At 43.5% G+C, this 8,255-nt stretch overlaps 1 long non-coding RNA gene across 1 annotated transcript; it reads right to left on the reverse strand.

The window, feature by feature from the left end:
- On the reverse strand, positions 6,593-8,255 carry LOC109949546. The gene is made up of 3 exons (XR_002271996.1): positions 8,148-8,255; positions 7,199-7,262; positions 6,593-6,617 (listed from the first exon to the last, which is right to left on the reverse strand). It is a non-coding gene; the product is annotated as an uncharacterized LOC109949546 (long non-coding RNA).

The raw sequence follows: 8,255 nt of genomic DNA on the forward strand, positions 1-8,255 counted from the left end.
GAGAGAGAAATGGAGAGTTTTCTCGAATTTTTCATGTAGGTTTAGATGTACCTTGAATGATGAATGAAGCCATCTATTTATAGGAGCCTCGGAAGCTAGGGTTCGTAGAGAATAAAACTCTTATTAGGAAGGAGTTTATTCTTTACCCAAATTGTAGAGATTGAGTCGGATTTGATTGGGATCCAAATCTCCTAATTTGATGATGATTATATCTCTTTATTAGGAGAATATATAAATTAATGATATTATCTTATTAAATAAAGATAATATCCTATAATTAAGATATTATCCCAATTAATTAATTGGCCAAATAAATTGGTTCAATTAATTAATTTAAGGGATATTCTTCTTTTTCAAGTGGCGTGCTATGATTGGAGACGAAAATATTTGCTCCCACAAATGCTCCCCCAGCTTCTGCATGGTGCTTGTGTGGCATGCAGGAGATGGAATTATTTTTCGGGGTCTCCAACTTTGTCTGGACTTTCTTCTGTGAGTTGGACTCCTTTTGCAGATTGGATCCCAATTGGAGTAGGCTTCTGACTATTCTTGGAGTTGGGTTCCCAGTAGGAATGAGCTTGCGATCCCTTATTAACTTGAGTTGTCCAACTTGTATAAATACAAGGCTTCTCTTCACTCTTTCTCACATCGCAAACTTAACTTCTCTACTTTCTAGATTGAGAGAGATCTTGGAGAATTTGTATTGCTTGTCGAAAAGAGGAGTTGACGTGCATCCCAAAGTAAGTCGAGCCCGTAAATATATATTTTTCTTTAGTTCTGACTTTTGGTAGCAAGGATGTTGTCCAGCCGAGTATTTTTGGCTATGGTCGCGGCTTCATGGTGGAGTTGCACGTTTGTGGGCAAGGGTTGGAGGCCTGACAAAAGCTAGAATGGAGTTGGCTAGACTAGCATACGTCAAAGGCTTGAAGCAAGATGGAATTGGGCCTGTGTATGCTGGGCTCGAAGGGAGAGCATGGAGGCACTGGACTTAGAGCAAAAGCATGGAGGTGCTGGGCCTTGTGCGTGACACGGACTTGAGCTAGGCAAGCAGGCCACGTGCGCTAGAGTTGGGCCAGGGGGCGCGTTCTGATGCTGAGCAAGGTGGGCCTCGTACGCTGCACGGTCCTGGGCTGGATTAGGAGCGCTAGGGCTGGAGTGACGTGGGCCTTCGTGCTAGAGTAGGTGCTAGGCTGCACGTTGGCTGGGCTTGGAGGATGTGGCAAACTGGGCTGTCCCCATTCGGCTTGGGTTGGTCCAAGCTGCACAAAACAAATTTCCCCTCTCTTTTTTTTATTGCTGCCTGCCCTTTTTTTAAAATTTTTTTTTATTGCTATTAGCTTTCTTTTTTTTTTTCCCTTTGGTATTCTAACTTGTAGACTTTTCTTCTCTTCTTGCAGTTGTCTATTGACCATGTATTTTCTGAAGATGGTGGCCAGTCACCAAGATCCCAAGTGCCTTTATATCTATAGGGAGGCTCCCAAGTGTACAAGAAAAAGGTTCGTGACTAATTGGCACCGCGTTACAACTGAAGCTCAATTCTAGAAGTGGCGGGCCTCTTAAGCTTCTACAATTCCTAATGACGTGCATGTCAAGCTGGCAAAGCCTTTGACTGACAACATGCCTTGTGTGGATGCGAATGATCCAAATGCTAGGATCATCACCTTCCATCCCTTTCATTTCTCCTTGGACTTCACATTCCCACTGTTAAAGCTTTTCAAGGATGTGTTCTACGACATGGGGTATGCTCCGAGTCAGTGTACTCTGAACGTCTACCTGGCGATCATGTGTTTTGAAAATCTGAGTCGTTTCTTCAAGTTGGAGCTCACAGTGCGAGAGTTCAACTACTTTTTAGAAGTAAGGCGCATCGAGAAGTACGCCCAAGTTCGCATCTACAATGCCAAGTTGTTCGACAGTTTCAATCAAGGAGTTCACGTATGGCACGACGATGTGCTGGAAATCAGCGGATGTTGGGAATGCGATGTTGATGATGGTCCACTTGTTCCTATCACCTATTACAACGGTACGTCTTTTTGTGGTTTTGATCTGCTATCTTTTTATTTGAATTTCTGGAAGTGTGGCTGACTAACTTCTGTTTTCTGCTTGTAGTGAGTGACATATGCAAGAAATTGGAACTTGGACTGGACATGGCTAAGGCCGGCCGCGCTTTGAACTTCCCCCCGAGGTTTCGCTAGTAGCGTTAGCTATTGAGCTAGTATCGAGAGGAATTTGGTGAATTGCCCCCCGCCCAGGATGTCGAGAGATGAAAGCAGGATGGTTCGAACCTTGATGATTTACCCGCTGGACAGGAGAAGTGTTCTACTGAAAACCCATGATGTCAAGTCTTCACTTCTTCATGGGTGAGGAATGTGTCTCCGTTGAGGAAGAAGTCAAAGCTCCCTTCTACTGAGAAGACCCAAGTAGGAGCTGTTCCCTTGTCATCTGCTAGGGTTAAACTCTCGTTGGTGCAGATAGCAAGAAGATTAACGATATGCGCAACATTAGGGATGTTTCCCTTGAGCCTCTTGGTGATGAATTTGGAGATCGTGATCTACTCCGTGAAGTAGTCCGTGCACAATCTAGTTCACCTGTTGAGAGACAAAGAGATGCAGATATTCCTCTCCAAAGTTCGGGTTGTCTGTACCAATCAAAGGATGAAGGTTGATCTGGGAGGTCTGCTTATCCACCCAACCATCATGATCCAGTTGTTGAGTCACGAGCAGTCAAGCATGAATTTGATTCGTCATCGCCAATTCCTTCAGAGGTGAGGTTGGCAGAGGTTAAGGAAGCAAGAGAGTCATCAGCCCGGGTGAAAGGTTCTTCTACACTGTCAACGGCTGTTCCCAAGGTGGACAAGTCCAGACCTGCAGGGGATGCAGACGACTCTGATTTGCTCAAGATGAACTTTCTATCAAGTCCATCCACTTGTGCTGAGCTGGTTGATCAAATCTGTCAAGCTGGAAATCTCAGTACTTTCTCTAGTCTTTCGTTGGAAAAATAAAGGGAAGTAACATTTCATCTGCTTTAAAAAGGAGTAGTTTTTGCTGCTGAGACTATTCGGAACTCATCTCATGTTGCCCTTTCTACTCAGCTCAGTGAGTTGGAGAAGAAGAATGTCAAACTAATTAGTAAACTTTCTACCGAGCAAACCCGTTATGAGAAAAAGACGTCTGATTTAAGGGCGATAATACCAAAGCTAAAGAGTTCCCTTACTAAGAAGGATTTTGAGCTTAGCACTTCTGCTGCTGACTTCGCCAGTCGAAAAGATCCTTACTTTAGTCTTGAGCACAAGAATGTTGACATATCTCTTAGTTATGACAAGCTCTTGGCTAGATTTCACGCTTTTCACAAGTCTGCTGAAGAATCCAAGTTCGAAGCTACAATGGATGCGTACAAGCTAGGCTACTTGGACTGCACATATGGAAATGATCCTTTCTATGTCATTGAAGATGGAGACATTGAGATGTTTTGTCCTGACTTGCTCCCTGTGCAAAGTAAAAAGGTTAATACTATGAACATGGAATGAGCTGAAGAGCAGGTGGCCAAAAAGGCGATAGCTGAAGAGGATGGAGCAGAGGAGGATGCAGCTAATGAGGTGGTAGTAGACGTCGCGGATTAGGCAAGTGGAGCTACTGAGAGCGTGGCTGATCAAGTGGATGTCGAAGAGGCTGCAGATCAAGGATCTCCTGCCAATGTTTCAGAGTAGATGAAGACTCATTTATTTCTTTTCAGCTTTTGCAGTCTGTTTTTTGTTTGTTTAGAATAATTGATCTTGTTTGGCCATCTTCTTTTTATTGAACTTGGCCAGTTAGTCACTTTTCTATGGAAATTTCAGTTATTTTTTCAATTTCAATTTGCATATTGTCTTGTGAACTACTTGAGTAATCGGCTAGTGTCGTGGTTGTGCCTTTCCCGAGGTACGCTACTTATGGGCAACTGTGTGACTATCCTACCCTCCTTAGGAAACAGATAGGAACCTAGATACCTCCCTTAAGAAATTCCTAGCGTACCATGCGACTCCCAAATGACGCTCCTTGTGGGCTGCGCGCCTCAAAGGACGTTGTATGACCATCCTGCCTCCCATAGAAAATGGATAGAAACCTAGATACCTCCCTTAGGAAGCATGGAAAACTCCCTTAGGAAATTCCTGACGCATCCTGCGTCTCCCTGAGGACGCTTCTTTGTGGGCTACTTATCCCATAGAAAGCTTCTGGTCGTCGCCCTACGTCTCTGGAAGGACTCTGTTTATGGGCAACTGTATGATTATCCTACCTCCCCCTCCTTAGAAAATGGATAAGAACCTGGATACCTCCCTTAGGAAATTCCTAGCATGCCCTGCATCTCCCGAAAGACGTTCCTTGCCGACTGCTCGCCTCGAAGGACGCTGTGTGACCATCCTGCTTCCCTTAGGAAACGGATAGGAGCCTGAATACCTCTCTTAGGAAGCATGGAGACCTCATTTAGGAAATACCTGGATCACTCTATGTCTCCCTAATGATGCTTCTTTGAAGGCAGTGTCTCCCGTAGGAAACTCTGCGTCTCCCTAAGGACGCTTCTTTACGCCATGCGTCTCCCGAAAGAGGCTACTTATGGGAAACAGTAATTTTTTGTTTTGTTTTGACATTCTAGAATGAGAAACTGAACTTTTATTGATGTTCATGAGATTACATTGCTTTATTCGAAATGGAAATAACTGAATAAAGAGCCCGGAACTTCAAGTAATTGCTTCTCTTCTTCAGAAATGTGCAATGCTTAGTCACCTGCTTGGAGCTGAGCAGGTAGGAGGAAGCGTCATGGATAATATCTTTGAAGGTGGTAGACATTCCATTGTCGTGGAATTTCCTTTCTATCCATGAGGTCAAGCGTATAGCTCCCTCTGCCCCCGAACTGGCTGATCACGTAGGGCCTTCCCAATTGGGTTTCATCTTTTTGGACCCTTGTCTTTGTGCAGTGATGAAGGTCGTTCTTAGGATAAGGTCGCTTAGTTGAAACTGTCTGATCTTGGCTTTTTTGTCGTAATAAGACTTCAACCATTGCTGATAAGAGGCTAGTTGGACAATGGCCTTCTTGCGATCCCCTTCAAGTAAGTCAAGGTTGAGCCTCATCTGCTCGGTGTTCTGCTCAATATTGCCTGCTACATGCACTGTTAGAGGTAGTTACTCCTTCTTCTTCTTCTTTGAATGAAAATAAGTATGAACATGTGAAGACTGTCACTACTCCTCGTAGTGGAAAAATAATTGGGAAAGAGGACTCAGAAACAGTTGAAAATAAAAAGAATTCAGAAAAATCCAAAAATTATGAAAAATAAAAAATATTTCCGAAATTGTTAAGTGCCCTTTTCCTTCTCCATTCCCACAAGCACTTAAGGCTGTAACGAAAAATCAAAATCCTGAAATTTTGGAGGTTTTTAAACAAGTGAAAATCAATGTACCTCTTTTGGATGCTATAAAACAAAGAGATATTTAGTCATATCCCATTCTTAGCACTAAAACTATAAATAAACCTTACACCATTTAATTTCTATAAACAAACCCAAAAAATGACAACTGGCCCTATTGAATTTAATTTTAATTATTAAATTATTTTGATGCCTCATTAAGTGTTTTGGGCTTTTTTATAAGGTTTTTGGTTTGAGTTTGTTTTAAGAAATTAATGGTAGTTTTGTAATTGAAAAGAAGTTAAAAGTTTTTTTGTTATATTGTAAATGGGCTTTGGGTGTGTTTCTAAAGTCCATTTCATATGGATATATTTTTTTTAATAATTTGGGCTCCTATATTGGGTATTATTGACAGGACCCGATCCCAAATCCACTTTGGAATTCGAACCAAGTCCTGTGCGTGTCCGACACCTGGCGATTGTCGGGCAGAAATGACCGTTTTACCCTTCCTGTTACAATTACTATTAAAACTTCCCTTAGACTCCTGCCGAAAATTCGGCAGAGTCTCCCCTGTATTTTGTCTAAACCCAAAATCTTCCACCTGTTAAACAAGCAAATAATTTTCCACCAACTGCCAGAATAAAATAACCAAGCATTCACCAGATCAAGTTTCCCACTAAAACGAGATATCAGAGCATTTTCTACTAATTTACAAGATTTCAAGAACTTTTACAATAGAATCCTACGTTTCTTGGTGGTGCGGAAGCTAGGAGTAGCTTGGTGGTGGATGCCTGCGCACTACTACAGCCTGGGGGTGAAAAACAAGTTTGAAGGTGTGAGTGGACAAAAATAATGTTCTTGAAATCAGTTTATAATCATAATAACCCCTATGGTAAAAATAACTTGACAAGTAAGGCTAAAGTTCAACTGTGTTTAATATAAGGTATTCATCTAACTATATAAAAATGTATGTATATTTCGTAAAACTGAACGATTATATGGAGATATAAAACATGCAGGAACATTGAGGAAACTGATATAAAATGACTGAAAGCAATAGCTGTATAAAAGTACTCAAATTCCTTTAAACTACCACCTAAATGTACCCCTGTAATATCCGTCAAATCCCCTGGCAGGTCTCGGCGACACAAAGTCTATCCGAGCCGCAAACTGGCAGGATTCAGGGGACTATGGTCAGCCTGATCCGCCGGCAGGTCTCGATGACACCAAGTCGACTCGAGCCGCTCTGGCAAGATACAGGGGACCGTAGTCAGCCTGATCCGCAATCCTAGCAGGTCTCGGGGACACAGAGTCAGCCGAGCCGCAAATCTTGGCAGGTCTCAGGGACACCGAGTCAGCCGAGCCGCAAATCCTGGCAGGTCTCGGGGACACCGAGTCAGTCGAGCCGCAAATCCTGTTAGGTCTCGGGGACACAGAGTCAGCCGAGCCGCAAATCCTGGCAGGTCTCGGGGACACCGAGTCAGCCGAGCCGCAAATCCTGGCACTCACGGTCCGAGCGTCCCCGAAACTCGTGAGGCAATGTCAAGTGCACTGACAGAACTGTAAACAGACTGGATGTCCGTAGACATCGGTCCGTCTGAGGGTAATCACTAAAAACAAGCGGGTACATGGTGGTTCTAATTTAGAAAAATCTGATAAGTTACTATTTCTGTATCAAAGATCTCAAGTCTGCTGCTCAACTAAGTATTATAAAAATAAAGATATTTCACGATGCAGTTCATGCTCAGAAAATATGTAATAACACTTATTCAAGATCAAATATAAAAGTTAATTATAAAATCGTTTAAGAAAGAAAAGTCCACTCACTGCTGGTCCGAGCTAGCTGGACCCTTTGAAGGTCCCTCTTGTGGTTCTGCCGGTCCTCTGGTGCCTTATTACCCATAAAGATTAAATTAATAAAACTGCTCAATAAAAAAATTAAATTAAACACCCTGCCCCCGGCTCCTAGAAATACGTGTACTCATTTTAAAGTCACTCCTATGCCCATTTTAGCCTTTCAGACAATTAGAACGGCCTTGAAAGACCTGAAGCTGTTCCAAGCGATAAACTGTCAGACCGGCCGATCCGGAACCTCGTGGGGTCTATGATCTCCGATGGCCAATCTGGGATTCTCTAAAGGTTCCTTACAGAGAAAGACCCATGTCCTGCGAGTTTGGTCTGAAACGGACGGTCGGATTAGCCAAAATTGCATTATCGCTTAAAATCTAAACTCTAGCCCCAGGGTTCGCGATTTCGGAGTATCCGGGACTCCGATTCGCAATCCGTCAAATCCTACACGATTCTGAAATCATGTAGAACGACATATCTGAATTTGGGTGCAATCCAACGACTCGACGACACTGCACCCAAGGATCGCGCAATATGGAAAATCTGTTCGGGACTCAAACGGACTCCAAATCGAGATCCGTGAAATCCTACGCGCTCGTGACAACACGAGGATCGCAAAACTACTCAGAGTCACTTCACTACCCTCACCCATGCGCCGCCACACGCGCGGGCAGTTTGGGTGTCCAAAGCGATACCGGGTTGCCGGAAAAACTTGAAACCAAGACTCCAAACTCCTATCCTAGGTAAAACACCCCATTTGGAGTCACTTTTGTTCTTGGACATACCCCAAAAAGTGGCCGGAAATGGCCGATCACGGCGGCCGAAGTTCGGCCAATTTTCAATTCGAAAATCGAGTGATCTCGAGGTAAAATCGATCAAAACCCAGCCAACCATCAGTTAGAGTATGAAAATAGCTGAGAAACCATACCTTACTCGAACGATTTGGTTGAGAAACGAAGGAGAACGAAGGAGATGAAGTTTCGACTGAAAACCGGCGGAAATCTCCAGTTTCCAGCTAGTTCCGGGCGGCCCAAGG

This window comes from Prunus persica, chromosome G6, assembly GCF_000346465.2.
Source record: "Prunus persica cultivar Lovell chromosome G6, Prunus_persica_NCBIv2, whole genome shotgun sequence".
Lineage (NCBI taxonomy): Eukaryota > Viridiplantae > Streptophyta > Magnoliopsida > Rosales > Rosaceae > Prunus > Prunus persica.